This window comes from Stegostoma tigrinum, chromosome 33, assembly GCF_030684315.1.
Source record: "Stegostoma tigrinum isolate sSteTig4 chromosome 33, sSteTig4.hap1, whole genome shotgun sequence".
Lineage (NCBI taxonomy): Eukaryota > Metazoa > Chordata > Chondrichthyes > Orectolobiformes > Stegostomatidae > Stegostoma > Stegostoma tigrinum.
The window spans coordinates 27,961,052-27,982,719 of NC_081386.1; the positions used below are offsets into that span (position 1 = coordinate 27,961,052).

Below are 21,668 nucleotides of genomic sequence, written 5' to 3' on the forward strand. Positions count from 1 at the left end.
CCCTCTAGCTTAAGGCGGTAAGCAAAGAGGAGTTTGGGATTATTCAGGCAGGATGAAAAAAACTGAAAAGAGATGACACTTTCAGGAAATAGATAAACAAAACTCCAGGTGATTCAAGGTAGCTGCAAATTCTAAAATGGATTTCAAATCAGGTGGGACTAAGTGTATAGATGTTTAAGATATAACCAATTCATATAAATAGTCATAAATATGTAAAAGGATATTTCGGAGAAACAATGGTGGAAAAAATGTCAAATAAATAACAGTGAAATTTGATGAAAAGAACCAAAAGAACTGCAATTCCTGTAAATCAGTTACAAAAACAGAAGTTGATGCAAAAGCACAGCAGATCTGGCAGCATCTGCGAAGAAAAAAATACAAAAACCCAAAAAGGTGATCCTTCCTCAGCATAATTCAATGATTGAAGGCATGTGAAATTGAGAGTTATTAATCACACAGATAAACTGCAGAGGCTTTTCCAGTCCTATGTTCGTCCAAACTCCAAGTACTAAGAAGATCATATATCAGAGGTTTTAGCCAACTGGAACGTGAAAGCCTTGGTCAATGAGCATATGTCTCAATGTGAAATCAGCTGAGCGCAAATTTAGGTTTGTCCAATATCTCCATCTGTTGAAACTCATCGAATAGGTCAACTTCTGAAGGCTGGCCGTTTAGGTGAGCTTCTGGTTGCAGATTGTACTCTGTGGCACTTCAACTTGCATCCATTTAGCCTCAAAAGGACTTTCTGGTTAATTTTGTTATCTTGATCTGATATTAAGTTTGGATCACATGGAGTTATCTTTTAGAAGCAGGCAGGGGATATGTTTCAGGCTCAAATATCATCCATAACAAAAATGCCAAGTTTTTTTTATGTTCTATTAGTTTGAGACAATTAAACGCATTGGGTAGATCCCATTGAAGGCTGTCACAATAAGGTGCATTTTGGGGCATAATCTCTGGGCGCGAGCGCCAGTCTAGGGTTGAAGGCTAAGAGAAGTGCATTCATAAACAGGTTGTTTGTCAACCTGCAAATCCTTCCAAACCTCCTAACGCAGGCAGTAGGAGCAGGAGGTAGCTGGTCAGCAATTCGGTATGGAACTCCTCAAGGTCTAGCCTCCGGCTTTGTTGTGACTTATTCCAGGAAAACAGATATAAGCATGTGCTTAGTCTGCATCGTGTGGCTCTCAATGTGATAAGTCTTTATATTTGTCTCATAAACATTGAATTTCATTCATTACAGCCTGACTGAACAGACTACACAACTGTGATAACAAGGTGTAGAGCTGGATGAACACAGCAGGCTAAGCAGCATCATCGGAGCAGGAAGGCTGATGTTTTGGGCATGGACCCTTCTTCATTTCTGAAGAAATGTCGAGGCCCAAAATGTCAGCTTTCCTGCTCCTCTGATGTTGCTTGGCCTGCTGTGTTCGTCCAGCCCTACACCTTGTTATCTCAGATTCTCCAGCATCTGCAGTTCCTACTATCTCTGAGACTACACAACTGTCTTGGTTTTTCCATTGAACCAATAATTTCTTCCTTGGTAGCTCTGATTGGAAGTTCCGGAAGCTAATCTTTACCAGAGAAACAAAAACAGAAGTTGCTGGAGAAGCTCAGCAGGTATTGCAGCATCTGTAGAGAGAGCAACAGAGTCACGTTTTGAGTCCAGTGACCCTTCATCTGAACTTTACCAGAGAAAGTTGTGTGAAAGGGAAGGATTGAACTTTTGAATGAAACGGGCTACAGCAGGTTTATATCTACAAATGAGAGGAAATAGTTAAGTGGTATTGTGAAAACAGTGTCCTACCCATTCATGCCCATTGGTTAATTTTCAATTTATTTTGCGTCGCCTGGGGGGCCACAATGATACTTAGAGTATCACCGTATTCTGTAGACAGAGCAAAATGAGAGTTATTAGTATGATTGCTCCTGCACACACAACCAATGTCTCATAAATACAAAGGAGAACATTCAGGCTGTTGCAATATACTCCTGATTGTCAGGAAGTGGATCCACTTATGGCAGTGAACTGTAACAGTGAACCTGAAATAATATGTGATGCAGTTCAGAAACTTGCAACTGTGTCCATGGGTCTCCAAACCCAGCATGAGCCAAACCTCTCAGTAAAGGGGGACAAAGTGACAAAAACAGTTGAAAGAAGTTAACATGCTTACTGAAGAGAAAATGTTTCATCTCCAATTGCAGCACACAACAGGAACTGGGTCACTTCATGTAAGTACAGAAGCCATGCAGAATTTTTCCAGTCTATGGATAATAGGGCAGTGGAATAAGTCAATTGGGAAGGGTGACATCAAGCTGATGGCATGTATGAACTGAAGGAGTAATTAGATGTGTTTCCTGAGAAGAGGGGAACTAGGAGCATTGTGGAAAGATAGTTCCATGATTGGTGGTTGTCCCTTCAGCCACCTTAGTCCAAAACTCTGGTATTTGATCCGAAACTCCTCCACCTCTTCCTCTTCCTTATTTCAGATGTACCTTAAAACTTACTGCTTTGATGTGGTTTCTTATCACCTGCCCTAATGTCTCGTCATGTGGTTATATATCCACTTTTTCTTGATTGCCACTGCTATGAAGCACCTTAGGATGTTGTAGTGCATACAAGGGGTATATAAATATATTGTTGTTATTGTAAATTGGTGAAACAGGTCAAAAGTATTGATCAGTAGCACCCTCATATCCAATTGCTACCTTGAAAAAAATCTTGCTTCTTATGAATGATTATAAGCTCTCATATAGGCACTATGCTCACTAAGTGTCATACACACACACACAACATGTGGTGAACAGCTAAAACTAGCATGATAAACAGCTTACTCAAGCCTTACTTCAGATAAATAAGTACAGTCCTCCAGGTCTTGAAGGCCCATTATAATTAATCGTATTGCACTTAGGATCTGTGCTGCAGTGAGGAGAGCAGCTGGGAAGGGGGAAGGTCAGGCAGCGTGCTATGCTTAATGAACAGCTTTGATGTGTATTTACCGTTGCTCAGTTAGAATGAAACCAAGTACTGAGAAGGTTTAGAAATGGTGGGCACTTGTGTGTGAAACAGGCAGTCGGCCTGGCAAGTCCAGCACTTTGTTGTTGGCTTTTACCAACAAAGCTCAGAGTGATGAAGCAAGAGGCGAGCATTTACTTTGTCAGTTCCAATCTTTATGTTAAGCCTTAACCTCTGTCAATGATTTAGCTGACAAGAACCCTGTGAGATTTGGTATTGATCCACATCGATTGGAAGCATCCAAGGTTCAATCCCCTGTCTATGCTAAACTCAGCTACTAAACTGCTTCAATTGCTCTCAGCATTTCATGATCAAGGACAGTGAGAGCCAAATTTTCCTGCTCTTGATTACTGTGCTGCAAAGAGAGAGTTTCCAATGGTTATGAGGTGACTATGAGATTGGGTTTGACTTATGGGGTTGAATAGTCTGTTTAGGCTCATACTTGAAGAGTGGACCTCCAGGCAAGACACAGAGATACCTGGATGTAGTCAAGTCACACAATAGGATGAGTGAGTGCCTTAGTAGGAGAGAGACATAAGTTCTGGAGGGGAGGAGAGGGATAAGGAGCCATTTGATTGTAAATAATTCAAGGAAGAAGGCGTAATTTCAAGATCATGCAGTGAGTTAGCTCTGCAAAAACACACCAGTGTCAAAATGAAGTCAACAAAGGATGCGCTTCAGTCATCTACGGAAAATAAACCATGTGGCACTGGGCAAATATCCAGCAATGCAGCAGACACCAGGCAGCCATGAACATTGTAATGATTGCCATTAGTTTCCACCAGCTGTAGGTCCCCAAAGTGCAGTCTATTTATAAAGCTCCTGAAGATATTTTAAGGTATCCTAATTTATTTGCTTCTTGTTATTTTGCTGCACCGTTGGCAGCCATGTCTTTAGCTGCCCTAGGTCTTGAGGACTGGAATTTCCTCCTCAACCCTTTTCACCCCTCTTCCTCTCACCTGCTTTAAGATGCTCTGTAAGAGCTACTTTTTTGACTAAGCTTGACATCAGCTGTCCCTAGATAGCCCAGTGTCAAATTTTGGTCAATAACACTCTTCCAAAGCAGCTTGTAACAACTAATAACATTAAAGGCAATGCAAAAATTTGTTTTTGGTATTTTTGTTCTAACTTGCAGAGTGCAGTTTTTCCATTATCAATGTAAACATGAAGGTAAAGTTGCTATAGTCCTCGTGGGCCATACACTTTCAAGGAACTATTGGTAAATATGGGCATCATTATTACAAGAAAAGTGTCACAAAAGTAGCATTAGGAGTTTTGAGTGCAGCACATTACAAGGATATTGGAACTATAAAAAGAGTATGTTGTCATTTCACAAAAAACTGGATTGGCTAAATTATAAGGACAAGCTGCAACAATAAGGCTTGTATTCCCTTCAGTACAGAAGTTTAATTGAGATCTTAAAGCTCATTAAATAAGATAGAGATAAACATTTCCTCTGTTGGGTGAGTTAAGGACAAGGAAGTGTAACATTAAAATTTGAGCAAGGCCATACTAAGGTCATTCAACAAGTACTTATTCACACAAATATAGTCAAAATCTCATACTCTTTCTTCTTATGTACTGGTCTTGCTGAGTTTCATGGGCTTTGCCTTGCTCAGCATATTAAAGGGTCCAGAACCAAGTCAAACAGATGAAGTTGAGAAACAGATAAGGTATGATCTACTAGAATGCAGAACAGGCTTGAAGGGCTGAATGGTCTACTTCTCCTCCTTCTTTGCATAATTTGGTACTGAACGTGTGAGTAGGGAATGAAAATATATGTTGGCAAAAGACTGGGAAATATATACCAGCAACTGAACAACCAGCACTTTCACAGCTACTTTGGGCTGAATGGCCTCCTCCTGTTCAATAGATCCTAACCTCTGCATCTCGACAATAGTCGATAAATCATCAAGTATAAAACACAGATCATACATTTTATTTCATACCATAAAGAACTTTATGCCTATAAAGTTGAAGGACATTAACAAGTTCCTTCATTTGTCACCCAGTTTTGGCATCAATGACTTCCTGGACATCAGTTCGGTTTGATTCAAATCAATTATGTTTCTTACTCATTCATGGAATGTGGCTATCACTGGCAAGGCCAAAAATTAATGTTAATCCCTAGCTGCCCTTTAGAAAGTGGTGGTGATCTGCCTTCTTGACCTTCTGCAAAGCATGTAGGTATATGCAGAGTGCTGCTGGGAAGAGAGATCTGAGATTTTAACCTACCAGCAATGAAGGACCAACCAGGTCATTCCAAGTCAGGACATTATTTGGTATGAAGGGGAGTTTGCATGATATGGTGTTCCCATGCATCTGCTGCCTTTGTCCTTTATAGACAGTAGAATCTGCAAGTTTGGAAAATGATCTTGCAGGCACCTTGTTGAATTTCTGTAGTTCATCTTGTAGACAGTAATCCCTGCTGCCGCTATGCAACTTACCAGTTATTAGCTCAAGCCTGAACATTATCTTACTCCATATGGCTGTGGACTGCTTCAATATCTAAAGGTTTGTGAATGGGCTGAAGAATCATCAATAAATATCCCTCTTACATATTGAAGGAAAGGACATTGATGAATGGCTAAAAATGGTTGCACTTAGGATGACAATCAGAGGAAGCCACACATTGATGTCTTAGGATTGAGATTGCTGGTCTCCAATAATTATAACCATCATCCTTTGTGCTATGCATGACTCCAAGCATTGGAGAGATGTTCGATTGATTCCTATTGGCTCCAGCTTTGCTAGTGCTCCTTGGTACCGCTTTCAGTCAAATGCTGTCTTAATGTCAAAGAAATTCACTTCATCTCACATCCAGAATTCAGCTCAATTGTCCATATTTCGACCAATGCTCTTTCCTCCTTGCTTCCAGTAATGTTGCTTCACTAACCAACATTTCTGAAAATCACTGAACTGGTAACAGACTGTGTGATTTGTCCCTCCCAACATGTCTACAGATTCTCTAACTAAGAATCACGACTTAGTGCCCTCGTGCAGTCATTATCCTGCCATGGGTCCAACTGAAAATGGTCTAAGATTAACCTAAAGGTATATTGACCATCATAACAATAAAAGAGAGGAGATTCTTTTTCTTCTTATCTCTTGGCTTTGAAACCATTTCCAATGGGTGAAATATTCATAGCTAGATATCAGGTATAAATGTATTCACCTTCATACACTATCTTTCTCATGCAATGTGGACATTACTGGCAACGTTAGAATTTGTTGCTCATCTCTAATTGCCCTTGAAATGAGTGGCTTGCTAGGCCATTTCGGAGGGCAGATGAGAGTCAATCCCTGTGGGTCTTCAGTTATATGTAAGCCAGACTGGGTAAACGTAGCAGAATTCCTTTTCTAGAGGTCATAGATGTTTTCTCCACTGATTTTCTGCCACAACTAATTGTTGACAACTATTACTGGCCAGCTCCTTTTTGACACTCATGATGTGCTCAGAAAGTTTTTTTTCTTAAAATTCATTTGCAATCAACAATAGTTGATGAATAAAATGCTCATTTAAAAGACATTAGAGTCATAGAGTTGGAAGCATGGAAGCAGACCCCTCAGTCCAACTCATTAATGCTGACCAGATATTTTATATAAATCTAGTCCCGTTTGCCAACATTCAGCCAATATTCCTTTACACCCTTCCTATTAACGTACCCATCCAGATGCTTTTACATGTTATAATTGTACCAGCCTCCATCACTTCCTCTGGCAGCTCATTCCATCCAAGGATTACCCACTGCATGAAAAAAGTTGCCTCTTAGGTCCCTTCTAAATCTTTCCCCTCTCATCTTAAATGTATACGCTCTAGTTTTGGACTCCCCTACCCTTTGAAAAAGTTGAAATATTATGGTGGTCAATTGGGTAAATATTGCATTGTTATTTATTCGTGATTGTTGTTGCTTTTAAAATACACTGATAATTAGATTACAGCCTCCTCAATCTTGCCAGTATTGTGTACTTCCTCAATCACTATTGGTCAGATTCAATGATACTTGCACTAACAAACATCTCATTACACTCCCTACTTACATGGCTTAAGTTTTCCTAAACTGTTCTAATCAAGATGGTAATTTTGATACATTAGCCCGACTGCATCTTTTAATTTATTTCTAGGATTATCAAGATGCCAGTGTGGTGAAATAACATTGCTTGAATTTTCAACATCAGTAACAAGTGTTACTGAGATCAAATCTCACCAAAGGTGGATGCAGACCAAAGAACCTTTTACCTTGCCCCAAGAATGTACCCTGTATCACCCTCACATACAGTGCCTCCTAGCCACTAATGTGGCTTTACCCATTTCTACATTAGTGACTGAGTGATCTCGTTGATTAGGATTAATTGAGGGTTTAATAATGGATGGGCAGGGGCAGTTTTTATACTGTGAACCCAGCCTTCAATTGCCACCTTGATTCCATTAACACCATCAACAGGATGATACCTCCCCTAAGACTTCTTTTGATGGCCGTATTGCAAAATCATTTTTGACACTTTTTAAAATGTATTCACTCATGGCATGTGGCCATTGCTGCTGGTTGGCAATTTATTACCCATCCCTAATAGTCCTCCAGAAAGTGATGGTGAGCTGCCTTCTAGAACTGCTGTAGTCCATGAGCTGTGGATTGACCCACAATGCTCTTAGGGAAGGAATACCAGGGTTTTGACCTAGCAACAGTGAAAGAACAGTCATATGCTTCCATGTCAGGATGATGACTGACATGGAGAAGAACTTGCAGGAGGTAGTGTTTCCACGTATCTGCTGATCTTGTCGAATTTGGTCTTGATTTCAGGACTGTCATTCTCACCTCACCTTTGGAATTCAGCTATTTTGTCCATCTTTGAACCAAGGCTTTAATGAGGACAGGAGTTGAGTGGGAACACAGATTGAGTATCACTGAGCAGGTTATTGCTGAGCAGGTGCTGATTGACAGCACTGCTGATGGCACCTTCCATCACTTTACTGACGATTGAGAGGAGACTGATGGGATGGTAATTGGCCAGGTTGGATTTGTCCTAATGTTGTGAAAGGTATATACCTGGACAATTTTCCACATTGTCTGATAGATACCAGTGTTGGAACCGTACTGAAACAGCTTGGCTAGGAGAGCAGCAAGCTCTGAAGCACAAGACTTTAGCACGATTGCCGGAATATTGCTAGGGAACACAGACTTTGCAGTATCTAGTATTTCCAATCATTTCTTGATATCACGTGGAGTGAATTGAATTGGCTGAAGACTGGTATTGGTGATGTTGGAGACCACTGAGGGAAGCTGAGGTGGATCATCCACTCAGCACTTCTGGCTGAAGATTGCTGCAAGTGCTTCAGCCTTAGCTTTGGCACAATGAGTAGGGCTCTTCTACCATTGGTGATGGGGATATTTGTTGTTTAATTATCTACCACAATTCACGACTAGATGCGGCAGGACTGCAGCCCTTAGGTCTGATCAGTTGGTTGTAGGATCACTTAGCTCCGTCTATCACTTGCTACTTATGCTGTTTGGCCTGCAAGTAGTCCTGTTTGCTGGCTTGATGCCTCATTTTCAGATATGTCTGGTGCTGCTCCTGGCATGCCCTCCTGCATGCACCAGGGTAGATCCTCTGGCTTGATGGTAATGGTTGATTGTGGGAATATGTCAGGCCATGAGGTCACAGATTGTGCTGGAGTACAATTTTGTAGCTTTTTTTTATGGCCAATAGTGCCTCATGGATATTCAGTCTTGTTGCTAGATTTGTTCAAAGTCTATCCCATTTAGCATGGTGATACTGCCACATAACACAGAGGAGAGTATTCTCAAAGTGAAGGCAAGACTTCACAAGAGACTGATCTCTTCAAGGACTGTGCAGAGGTTAGTCTTACTGATACTGTCGTGGACAGATATATCTGCAGCCAGCAGATTGATAAAGGTGCTGTTAAGTATGTTTTGCCCTCTTGATGTTTCCCTCACCACCTGCTGCAGACCCAGTCTAACAGCTAAGTCCTTTAGTACTTGAATAGCTCAATAAGTAGTCCTGCTGTTGGTGGTAGTCATTGAAATTCCCTACCCAGAGTAAATGTTGCACCCTTGCTACCTTCAGTGTTTCCTCCAAGTGTTGTACAACATGAAGAAGTACTGATTCATCAGTTGAAGGAGGATGTTACATGGTAATCAGCAAGACATTTCCTTAACCATGAAAGTTGACCCGAAGCCATGACATTTCATGGGGTTCAAAGTCAATGTTGAGGACTTTGCAGGTTTGACAGGGCTGTTTCTGCCATAGCTGTTTTCCAGTGCCTAGGCCGATGTCAGGTTGTCTGTGTAGTTTATTTCTTTGTTGAGACTTTGTAGCAATTAATAAATCCAAGGGGCTTGCTACGCTATTTCAGAGGACTGTTGAGAGCCAACCATATTACTGGGGGTCTGGAGTCACATGTAGGCCAGACCAGATGAGGATGGCAGATTTCCTTCCTTGAAGGACATTAGTAAGACATACCTAAGCAAGTGGTTGGCACTGTAACTGGAAGATGTTTAGCCTGAAAGTTCATTATGGCCTCAATGACTGGGTTGTATTGTAACATTCATCGATTCCAGAAGTGGGCTCAAGCTGCAATAAACCTACACACAAAGGGCCTTTAAATTGAAGAACAAAAACCAAAATTTGAAGAAGGGTCACTGGGCTCGCAACACTAACTCTGCTTTTGCTCCACAGATGATACCAGACCTGCTGAGTTTTTCCAGCAATTTCTATTTTTGTTTCTAATTTCCAGCATCCGCAGAGCTTTAAACTTTTGTCTTCCTTCAAAGTCAACCCTGCTAAATAGGGAGAAGCCCAATATCAAGTTCGGTCTTTCTTCTTCTATTTCTCCAGCCTTGAGCACAGTGCGGATAGTCCGCAAACACTCTGGCACTCCAATACTGTCACCTTAAGCCAATCCCTATTGTCCTTGATTCAGTGACTCTGCAGCACAAGATAGCATCAATCAAAGGCTTTGCCAACATCACAAAGCATCGGATCCCCACTGCAATAGCGAGCTTGCTCTATTTGTCCCAGTCGCATATACACTAAGATGTTAAATCCAGAATATAAATCATTTCATAAGCTTACAGCAGTAGAAGCAACTTTTACTGCAGCTGCATTCCCCTCATTGAGTACAATAAATACAAGTGAACGAACATTTTGTTATTAATTATTGCGCCATCAACTGGATAGGTATTTAAAATTAAAATATCCCTTGGAACAGAGCCTGCTCAAACAGAACCAGTGGAGAGACGGCTTTGCATTTTTTTTTATTAATCATATGATATAGAGGGAGAATTCAAAGAACAAGTTTTTAAACATGCTTGAAAGGAACGAAGTGTGCAACAAAAATCTCAGGAGGGCATTGCAGCAGGGACTGCCTGCAACAAGTATGCAGCATTACAGGAAGTTGAGAACTCTTCCCCTTCCCCCATCCTAGCTTCAACCTTGAGAGTTTCCTTGAGGGAGTAATGGCTACTTCTTCCTACAATCAGTTGCATTTTAATCTACTGAGCCAGAATCTGTACCGAGGTATTTGATTGCTTGTTCCCCCACATCTTTGGAGGCTGCAGTTCTTTGGGATTCTAATCCAGCCTACTGCTGTGTTTCTTGTGGTCCGCCTGGTAATTTTTAATGTGCAAATAAGATGCTAAAGAATCTATTATTTTAAAGGTAAAAGCCCTTTTATTATCAATTTGCTTTAATATCTTATAATGTACTCATTATTTGTGCTTTAAAAGAATTCTCCTCCAGTCCCACTGCTATCCTCTGTCTGGTTACTCAATAACTGACAGTGATCTATCTTAACAAAAACAGAAAATACTGGAAAAGTTTAACAGGTCTGGCAGCATTTGTGGAGAGAAATCACAGTTAACATTTCAGGTCGAGTGACACAAAGGGTCTGATTTCTCTCCACAGATGCTGCCAGACCTGTTCCAGCAATTTCTGTTTGTGTTTCTGATTTACTGCATCCGTAGTTCTTTCAGTTTTTATTTAGTATTCTATCTAAGCTTGGCTCCTTTTTGCTCAACTGTTTCAGTTTGGACTTTTCAAAGATGATGCTAATTATGGCCTGATTCTATACCAAGTTTGTTTTCATTCTAGCTGGCATTCTTAACAATGGTCACTCCTACTTCAATCTGGCTATCGATTGTCTCCTCAATTCCAATATGACCTTCCCCAGATACATACTAAACTTCCTGAGACCTCTGTATTACAAAACTGTGTTTGACTCATCTAAGCAACAGTAATTTGCGCTGCAACCTGAGAGTCCATCAACATTAAATCTACCTTCTCATGGAGACTTACAACTACCTTGTTTATGTGTGTGACAGATGGTGTGGTGGTGTGCGACAGGGAAGAAAGAGGCTCTCACTAATCTCCTGCATACTCTCCCTGTCAGTATCAGAGACAGCACTTGATAACAAGCAGAATCTGTCTTTCAGGCTATTTTCCCATAATTATTCTCTTCTTCTCAAAGTGTTGACCTCTGAGCTGGGGAGGAAGAGACCTTACCATTTCACTGGTATCAGTGAACTCTGGAACTATAGCTGAAAAAGGAAATTAAATGAATGCTTTAAGGAAGAAGATATCATAGAGGATGAAGGAGGTGATGGCCTAATGGGATTATTGCTGGACTATTAATCCACAGACCCAGATAATGATTTGAGGACCTGAGTTCAACTCCCACCATGGTAGAGTTTGAATTCAATAAAAAAAATTCTGGAATTATGAGGCCAGTGACAACTATGAAACCATTATCAATTGTTGGAAAAAGCTATCTGGTTCATTAATGTCCTTCAGGCAAGAAAATCTTTAGCTGGTCTGGCCTATATGTGACTCCAGACCCACAGCATGTTGTTGACTCTTACCTGCCCTCTGGGCAATTAGAGATGAACAATAAATGCTGGCTTAGCCAGTGATGTCCTCATCCCATGAATGAATACAAAAAAGATAAGCAAGGTTGTGTGGAGAGCTGACAACTAGGCAGGTGCACTGGGTCACTGGTATTGCATTGATATTTCAACGAACAAGTTTTTGAGCCTTTATTTACAAATTGCTGTAATTTGCATTTACTGACGGCAGGATTGCAAGAACCTATGTTAATCAAACATGATGATGAACCTGAATTTGTCCTACTGAAATTATATGCATCATTTCAGACACACACAGACAGACAATTATGAGAAATTGTGATGAGTAGCAGGTTTGAACTATGCTGAGACTGTTCCAGGTAAGTCAGAGGGTGATTCTTGTCAAACAAAAACACAAATTGCTGGAGAAACTCAGCAGATCTGACAGTTTTTGTGGAGAGAAAGCAGAGTTAATGCTTTGAGTCCAGTGACCCAACTGGGTCTCCACAGATGCAGCTAGAACTGCGGAGTTCCTCCGATAATTTCTGTTTATTGTTTGTTTCAGATCTCCAGCATCCACAGTTCTTTATTTTTATGTATGAGGATTAATTTACCTGTTTAAATAATCAGTAGGAAGGCACAGAACAAGACAGAATCTCACCATCACCCTTTGTCATTCAATGACATCACTATCACTAAATCGTCCTATTATCAGTATCCTTCGGCTTACCTTTGACCAGGAGCTAAGCTGGATTCATCAAATAAATACTGTGGCTGCAACAGCAGGTTAGGCGTTAAGCACCCTGCAGTGAGTAATACACCTCTCGTTTGCCCAAAGCCTGTAGAACAACAGAATACACCCCACTGGTTTGGACAAGAAGCTCGATACCATTCGAGACAAATCAGGCCACTTGATCAGCATTCTATTCACCACCTTCAAACTTAATTCTCTTCACCAACAATGCACACTGGTAGCAGAGTGTACCGTCTATTAGATGCACTACCAGCAACTCACCAAGGCTCCTTGGACAGCACCATCTAAACCTGGATCTAAACTCTACTGCCTGGAAGGTCAAGAGCACACACACATTGTGAGGATATGAGATACAAAAGAACATAGCTCAAACTTCATTGAGATAATCAAAAAGGACATGGATACTTACTTTAGAAATAAGGTTTATTACACGCTTTGAGAAAAAGCAAGTAAATGCAATTAAAATGAAACAACAAAAATACTGAAATTGACCTGAGAAACAGAATCACAGAATTATTACAATTCAGAAGCAAATAGCTCACTGCTGCTCTCATGTTCTTAAGCAAAAGCAACTTGATAATTATCACTTTCTTCCTCACCCATCTGCTCCTGGCTCACACATGCTCTGTGAATGCTTGCTGTGTTAATCTCTGACTACCTCTGACATAACACATAAATTGGAATATTACACTTGGGTCCCTAGCAATGGTCTTAACACTTTGTCTCCTGTGCAATGTCACGAATTACATTGTGGCAATGAAGCAGAGTGCAGCGATAATGTCACTAGATGAGTAAACCTGAATCCCAGGTAAATGTTCTGGGGACATGGGATAAAATTCCATCATGGCAAGCTGTGAAATTTAAATTTAATAAGAATATGATTTTTTTTAAAAAGCCAGTCTAATTGTAATCATTACACTAAAAATCCATCTGGTTCACTAAATTCTGTTAGGGAAGGAAATCTGCTCTCCTTAGTTGGTCTGGCCCACATGTGCCACCAGACCCACAGCAATGTTGTGAACTCTTAGCTGCCCTCTGGCCAATAGGGATGGGCAACAGATGACAGCCCGACCAGCCAGCAACACCAATGTCCTGTGAAGACTGAAAAAAAAATTCATAAAACAGCCATTGAACTCTTTTTGAGTTTCTTGTACTTAGACATCTTCCTTCCTTTGGCCATTGTACGACCAACACCCATCAGTTAATTAACAATCCTTCTGCATGATACCTTTGTATACACATTTTGAAATGTACACACACATGCGATCCGCTGCATCCCTTTATCAGTAGACTTCATTGCCGTCCCAACCGACTTGGCTCAATTGGGCAGAGAAACAGGTTTTTTTCTAGCTATTTGTGAAGGCACCATATCATCTGAGGATGTTAGAGTTATCCTCATAGGGAAACAATTGTTCAAGGACAACAAATTGTTTGAAACAGGAGAGAGCAAAAGAGTTATCATTGCAGGAGATGCTGAGTTCGGGCCTCAATGGTGACCTCTCGTAACTTTTGTTCACAGAATTTTCCTGTTGACTGACCAATAAACCACTCCTATCAGGCATCAATTCAGATTGAAACTGATCAATTCATCCATGATTCATCATCTAGCTAACCCTCTCACTAAGTAATAAAAATGTAACCAGGAAATCTCCTGTTTCTAATGACGAGTAAACCCCATTAACATAGGTAATTATTACTACCTTTACTTGTAACGTGCACCATTTGTTCTCTCCCTGACAATACTGACTGTGTTTCAAAACTACATAATTGGTTGTAAAATGCTTTGGGACATTCTGAGATCAGGAAAGGTGCTTTATAGATGAAAGTTCTTTGTTTCCTTTTCCTTTCAATTTTACCAGTATTCACCACTAATTCTATCAGATTTTAAAATGCTCAGAGGAATGGATAATATAAATACAAGCTTGTTATTCAATTTGTTTTGAGAGCACAGAACTGGAAGATGTGAGTATATGATTGTAAAACCTGAGGCTAGGCTTGAGATGAGAAGGATTTTCCCCTCCCACACAATTGTGAAGCTGTGGAATGAAATCCCTGTTGAAGCATTTGATGCTTTGCTGAATTATTGTCTGGTTAGGGACATAGTTGTGACTGGTAAGGACCAGTACAGAGAGAAAAGACAGAATACCGTATGGAACTTGCTAATCCTGAGCTGATGCCACTGCAATAATGTCTCACTCTAGAACAGAAACATGTCAGGAATGTTGAAAGGAGGAACTATAGAGGTTCTACAATTAGTCTTCATTTACTTTCATTAGGAATACCTTCCTCAGGAAGTGCCCTTCACCCTTCCTCGAACCTCTAACAGGGTGTACATAGTTGATTAGAATGGTAATTGAAAAGGAGGATCACAAGAAAACAAGAATTAGGAGCAATGTGTGCCTTTCAGCCCCTCTAACTTTCTTCATCATTTGATGAAATCATAGCTGTTCAAATTATGGTTTCAGCACCATTTCCCTGCCTGTTCTTCCATGACTGTCCAACTGTCTTGTTCTTTAAAATTCTACCTAACTCAACCATGCACATATTCAGTGTCCCAGCCTCCATTGCTCTTAGGGGAAGGAAATTCTGCAGTCTAACAACACCTTAGGAGAAATAGATGTTCTCTTCATCTCAATCTTAAATGGGGGATCTCTCATTTTTAGGCTACTGTTCCTACTTCCAGACTGCTTCACAAATGGAAATCCTCTCAGTACCTATCCAGTGAGTTCCCCATTGAATAAGATCACCTTTAATTCTTTTAAACTACAATGGGCTGGGTTCTGAGGCAGGGTCATTCGACCCAGAACGTTAACTCTGATTTCTCTCCACGATACTGCCAGACTTACTGAGCTTTTCCAGCAATTTCTATTCTCATCTCCAATGGGGTGTCCAAGTCTGCTCAGCTTTTCCTCAGACGATAATCCTTTCATTCCACAAATCAATCAAATGAGCTTCCTCTGAACTGCTTCTAGTGCAATTATGTTTCTTTCTTAAGTAAGAAGACCAAACCCCAGGAAAGTTTGCCAAATGTGGCCTCAAATCCTGTATGAAGATAAGAATAGACCGGAGGAAGGAGAAGCCAAGATGGTCAACTGGTCTATTCTTCCTTCAAAATTAGGAATCACATAGGTTTTAAGCAGATTCGAAAGGCCAGCTCAGACCACAGCATTTCTTAAAATTCATTCATAGGATGTGGTCATCACTGGCTAGGCCAGCACTTATTGCCCATCTCCAGTTGTTAACCCTATTACAAACAACCACATGGCTGTGAGTCTGGAGTCACATAGAGGCCAGATGAGGATGGCAGATTTCCTTTCTTAGGAAACAGTTATCTTAGTGAACCAGATGGGTTTTTACAACAACTGACATTATTCGCATGGTCACCATTAAGGCTATTTTTTTATTCCAAATGTTTATGGCCATCAAGTTTTACCATCTGCCATGGTGGCATTTGAGCCCATGTTGAGGGCAAGTTAATCTGGTCTTAGTCTGGAATACAAATCCAGTGATAGTACCATTAAGTCACTGCCTCCCAAAAGTGGGGTGCAAAATGGAGATTGATAGTTCACTTTTTTGCACTGTCCTGCCTGATGGGCTACCCATAGAGACAAACCTCATCCTCCCTGGAGCTGCAGAAAAAGTTCACAATTGACTACAGACTCCCGGCTTGTCTCCACAAGCTGCAAACTCAAAGTGAAACCAATTCTACCAAAAAAAATACAAAGCTGCTAGAACCAGAGGGAGTAGGATGAAGCCAACAGAAAAGGCATGAATTCTTAATGTTTAAAATACAAATAGTCAGTGGCAGCTTTTGACTATTAGATGCTGGAGAATATCATAATGACATTACACAGCAGTTTGGAATCAAGAGTTAGGTCATGGAAAACGCAGCTAATTAAATCTCAACAAGATTAATTTAATTACATGTTCGTAATGAAACACGTTGGTGCACATTAAACAGATGGTAGATGTTGTAGTGTTGGACAGAAACTAGCATTTGCCTATGGACAAAATGTGAACGACTGGGGTAGGAATAAATATTTCAGGGGAAAATAGATATAAAAACATCAACTTTACCAAATTCAAAAGCAGACAGGGTTTAGAAAGGGGCTGGGATCATAGCAGAGGGTTTCAGTCTGAGATGGTAGAAACCAAACATGAACGAAACAAGAAAGAGCTGCATTTTATGTACGCAGCAGATACTTTGCATAAAAATGTTCCGATAAACAGCAACAGTTGAACAATCTGATCATCTGTATTTGTGACTTTGATTGAGGAAGAAATATTGGTCAGGACCAGGAATAACACCCTAAACATATTCAATTTTTGTTCCACAGGAAGTTTTAGACCCATTGAATTGGGCCAACAGGCCTATGGTTTAAAAGCTCATGCAAAATAAGACACCTTTATAGTGAGGCACTCCCTCAGTACTGCACTGGACTGTTAGTCTTGGTTTTGCACTCAAGCCCTGAAGGGGGTGTCTTAAATCCAGGACTTTGTGAATGAGTGAGGCAAGGCAAACGCAGGAGTATATTTTTGATAAATATCTCCTGTTTCAGTTGAAAAGAATGATTACCTAAATGTTCTGATGCTAACTGGCTACATGATTTATGTGATCCTATATATTTACATAATTCTATATTCCCACCCTCTTCAGGAAGCCAGACCTCAACAGTGATGTTAATTTATTTTATATCTGAGGAAAAAATATTCATACCAAGAAATAATCTCATATACCTTGTCACCAGTAGAGAACAATGTTAAATACAACAAAGATATTGACAGTGACAGTCACATTTCACAGTCAACTAACAAGGGCTGTCTCACCCCAGACAATAGTCTTCATCCTCCTGGTGCATGTAGGATAACTCCCTGATGGTTGCAGGACACAACACAATTAGCTGCAGTCACAGAATCCCCAGAGTGCGGGAAGCCTCAGCTTTTAGAAAATTGGAACTAATCCCTTCTTATATCTGAATGCAGCAAAAGAGTACCAACCCCACATCACTCCCTCTCTTCACCTCCACCATCAGTGGCAGCTACTTGAAATAACTTCCCTGTACTCAGACACCTTACATTCCACAGATCCTCCATCCAGCTGCTTCTGTCCTTTTTGCTGATTGCTTGGATTATTTGATAATGCCTTGGATGATCCTATTGAATGGCAGAGGAGGCTTGAAAGGCAGAATGGCCTACTTCTACTCTGAGTATCTATGTTTCTATGCATTGGTTTAATTAGCTGGTCTTGAGCTACTTAGAACCATAGTATTGTTTGAAAGCATTGAATGATACATTGGTTCAATTGAAACACATTCAAAGTCCACTCACTTAGAAAAAGTTAAAATTAAGCCTTTAGAATCACAGAGCAATAATCATATAGAATAATTGAACCATATTTGAATATAGAATAATGGTATTCAGAGAGGTACATTCAGCCCATTGACTCATGCTGGCTCTTTGAAAGACTTATCACATTCCCTGGTATTTTTGCTTAATTTGGCAGAAACTGAGGCGCAAATTGGTTCCCGAGGAAGAAAATTGGGTTTTTGCCCACAGGTCCAGTTTGCATAAAAATGAGGGCAAACCAATCATGGTCAGGAAATAGCACTGCTGCTTGGATCATGCGAGACTCATCTTCTCTTTCTGATGCTGATCACTTAGACTTTCCCTGTAAATCACTGCAGTGTTAAATATTTAAACTGACTGCATTACATGGCCTTCACACCAGATGCCCAGCTGTTCTTATTCCTTCTCAAAAGGATGTGTCATTTAAACTGAATGTTATTGCCAGTCTGCTGGGAAATCATTGTTTGCGATAAAAGTTGGAAAGATGGCAAATGTTCAAAACAGCGATATCTGTAGGATAACATGCAAGGGATTTTCCAACCTCGCACAAGGAGAGGTGGGAGGTACGAGGACAGAGGACTTGTCATGATGGTGGTACACCCTATTCCCTCAACCTTCCACCTTCACTGAAACTTACCTCTGGGTAGGAAAGTTCCTGGCTGACTTCCCCACCTAGAGCAGTAATTGAAGCCATGAAATGACCAATTATTGGCCAATTACAGGCCTCATCCCTCCACTGCTGAGATGACTCCAAATGCAAATAGGCCTGCCCACAAGTGACGTGCTCAAAGGCAGAAAAGGTGCAGGCTACCTGTTAACTAGTTGGGGAGGGGGGGGGGTTTGTTGAGGGATGGGTTGCCTTGATTGAAGGCACTCAACAACTGGCAGAGAGCACGGACACAGGCGGGAGGGTTGGGCACTAACAGCCTAATCCCCGCTCTTGCGTCTGAGCTCAATGTCTCCCTCTGACCATGACTCGCGCCCCTACAAAAACCATCCCACAAATCATCTTCTTTTGTTCTGGATCTTCAGTCACTGGGATTGTGACCCTGACAGCAGTCATGGCCTTCTATATTCTCAGGCCTCCAGTCTTCCCAAGGGAGCTGATTCTGGGCAAAGATCCACCAGTCTCCTCTAGAAGGCTGAGATAGGTAAGTTTTTAATTAGTTGGGGAATCAAGGGTAACAGGGAACGGGCAAGAAAGTGGCCATGAGCTTATTGAATGCCAGAACAGGCTTGAGAGGCTGAATGGCCTGTTTCTATTTCTTGATCTTCTAAAGTATCCAATGGGCAAAAGATACAACAGCCTTTCCTCCTAGGAATCAGTGCTACATATTTTAATGCAGTGCACGTGACAATCTCTAAACCTGAAAGATGTCACCCAAGGACAGGGTGTACAAGGACACTCCACCTAAGTGCTGTACTTAACACAGATTAAAGAATGCTCAGTAAATGATACATAACAACATGATAAAAAGATTATTTAGGACTATCAGGTCCACAAGGGGTGCCCTACAGAGTTAACAGAACTTTGCACAGCGTTCATGCAAGATAACATTTTTCTCTTCTAAGGTTTCATCTTTCAGATAAAAGTTTAAACAAATGCCCCATCAGCCATACCAGGTGGTGTGAAAAGATACCATGGTGCTGTTCCAAAGAAGAGTGGGATAGTTCTTGAACAACTTCCGGAACAATATTAATTCCTCAATCGCCATCACATTATCACATGGCTGTTTGTGGGAGCCTGTTGTACGTAAATTAGCCACCACAAGGTATCCACCTCAAAAAGTACTTAACTGGCTGTAAACCACTTTGAGATGTTTGGAAGTCATGAAAGGTGCTGTATAAATGCAATTATTTCTTTATTTTTCTCTTTAAATAAATGTCAGAAAACTCTCCATAGTGCAGCTCATAGATATGAAATGTGATGCCTTATCTCTCGCTCTTTGATAAAAATAAAAAAAACCTCCTGCTTCGCTATACTACAATCCACTAGGCCGTCAGATGCTTCAAGATTTTACTGAGGGTATTTGCCATCTCTTCAGCCAATGAAACCAGTACACATAAAGGGACACTGTCAGTGTCTACAACTTCCTGGACTGTGTCATTTCCATAACATTAGCTACCAGTTTGCTCCTACTCTTGTCCCCCTGACTTACCTGAAGCATCTCTCCCCATCACCTCATGGCCAAGAGAGTCACAAAACAGTGATCTAGCCACTCCCCTGTCCTCAAACACCAGTCCTATATGACCACTGGTAAACTTCATCCATCTCTTGCTCCTTACAGAGTTTGTTCCTATGCTTCATACTTTCCAATATATTCTTATGTTCCACCTTTTCCTCTCATCAGGCTCCTTGCCTTTCTCTGTAATATTAGGGACGAAATCTGGCAGTTTGGCTCATTTTACAATGTTTTCCTGTTAATAGACAATAGACAATAGGTGCTGGAGTAGGCCATTCGGCCCTTCGAGCCAGCACCACCATTCATTATGATCATGGTTGTAGGATCAAGCCCTATCCCACCCTAATTCTCACTTCAGATTCCCAACATCTGCCAATTTTTGCTTTTGCATTCATTGTGCACAGTTTCCTTTATGCACTTTATAAAGGTCCTTGTGTCACTGACCTCAGAGCTGCATGTAGAATCTTCCAGCACACAGTTCAGTTTACATTGATAATTCATTCAAAGTGGCTCATTGTACATAAAGTACAAGGAGATATATAAATGCAAGCATAGCCGTTGTTGGTTGAGAATAATTGCAGCCAGATTTGGGCTCAGATCATATGACAAATTGACTTCTACAAAATGGAAGGCAAACATATATTTCAAACATTTATAAATATTAAGAAATGTGCTTATCCTTTCAAGTAATGAATGGGACATTCCACCGCTAACATTTGTGGATTATTTGCTCTAAACTCTGATGACTAACAATTATATACACAAAATACAATGAATTTGGAGTTTTCCATCATCCTCAGTCTTCCCAATCCATAAGGATTCCACCATCTTAAAGGGGTACACAGTCTGGGTGTTCTGGCATGATTTTCCCCTTTTGAATACTGAAAACAGAGGAGATGACCTATCGTTTTACACCTCCGTCCTCATTCATGACAGTTTCAGGGATCTCCATTTCTTCTTAGAATGGACATCCTACCACATCCACCCCCAACACCACCACACTCCTTGATCTTCCCATAATGAACAGCTTCTCCTCTTAATTCCATTCACTTCCTGCAAATGGAAGTTGTCACCATAGGAAACATTGATCCAAACCAAACCAGCCTTCTTGTTGGAAAGGCAAAACATTTAATGTCCCAGTCCTCCTTAAGTTTCCTCACTATTTTTTCTAAAGATGCCAGTGACTGTAGAGGCACCACTTCCAGATCTTGCCACAAAATTGACATTGCACCCACTCTGTTTCCAATATATCTTCTCCTTTCCTAAACTGAGGATGTACCTCAGCTGTTCTTCCTATCCCCTTTCAGCGTTCTAAAGTGACCATTCATTCTGGCACACCCCGTTCCATCAGTCATATAGTGGTCATACACCATTCAAAAGGCTGCCTCCTCTACGCTGAAGTGACCAAATGCAGCTTAGACAGCCGCTTTGCAGAACATGTCCATTCTTTCTGTAATTTTGGCTCTGAGTTTCCAAGGCACCTGTCGTTTAATTCTCCACTCTCACTCTGA

General features: G+C 40.8%; 1 protein-coding gene across 12 annotated transcripts in view; it reads right to left on the minus strand.

Moving 5' to 3' along the window:
- LOC125467259 (synaptic vesicle glycoprotein 2B-like) overlaps positions 1–21,668 on the minus strand; it is a 186,532-nt gene that overhangs the window by 108,301 nt on the left and 56,563 nt on the right. Inside the window, exon 1 of one of the 12 annotated variants that reach the window (XM_048562865.2) lies at positions 1,805–1,867. The exons of 10 other annotated variants lie outside the window; for them this stretch is intronic. The gene's annotated coding sequence lies outside the window, so the exon portion shown is untranslated. Of the gene's footprint in view, positions 1–1,804; positions 1,868–21,668 lie in introns of those variants that run through there. One more of the 12 variants, XM_048562860.2, reaches the window with a different exon arrangement.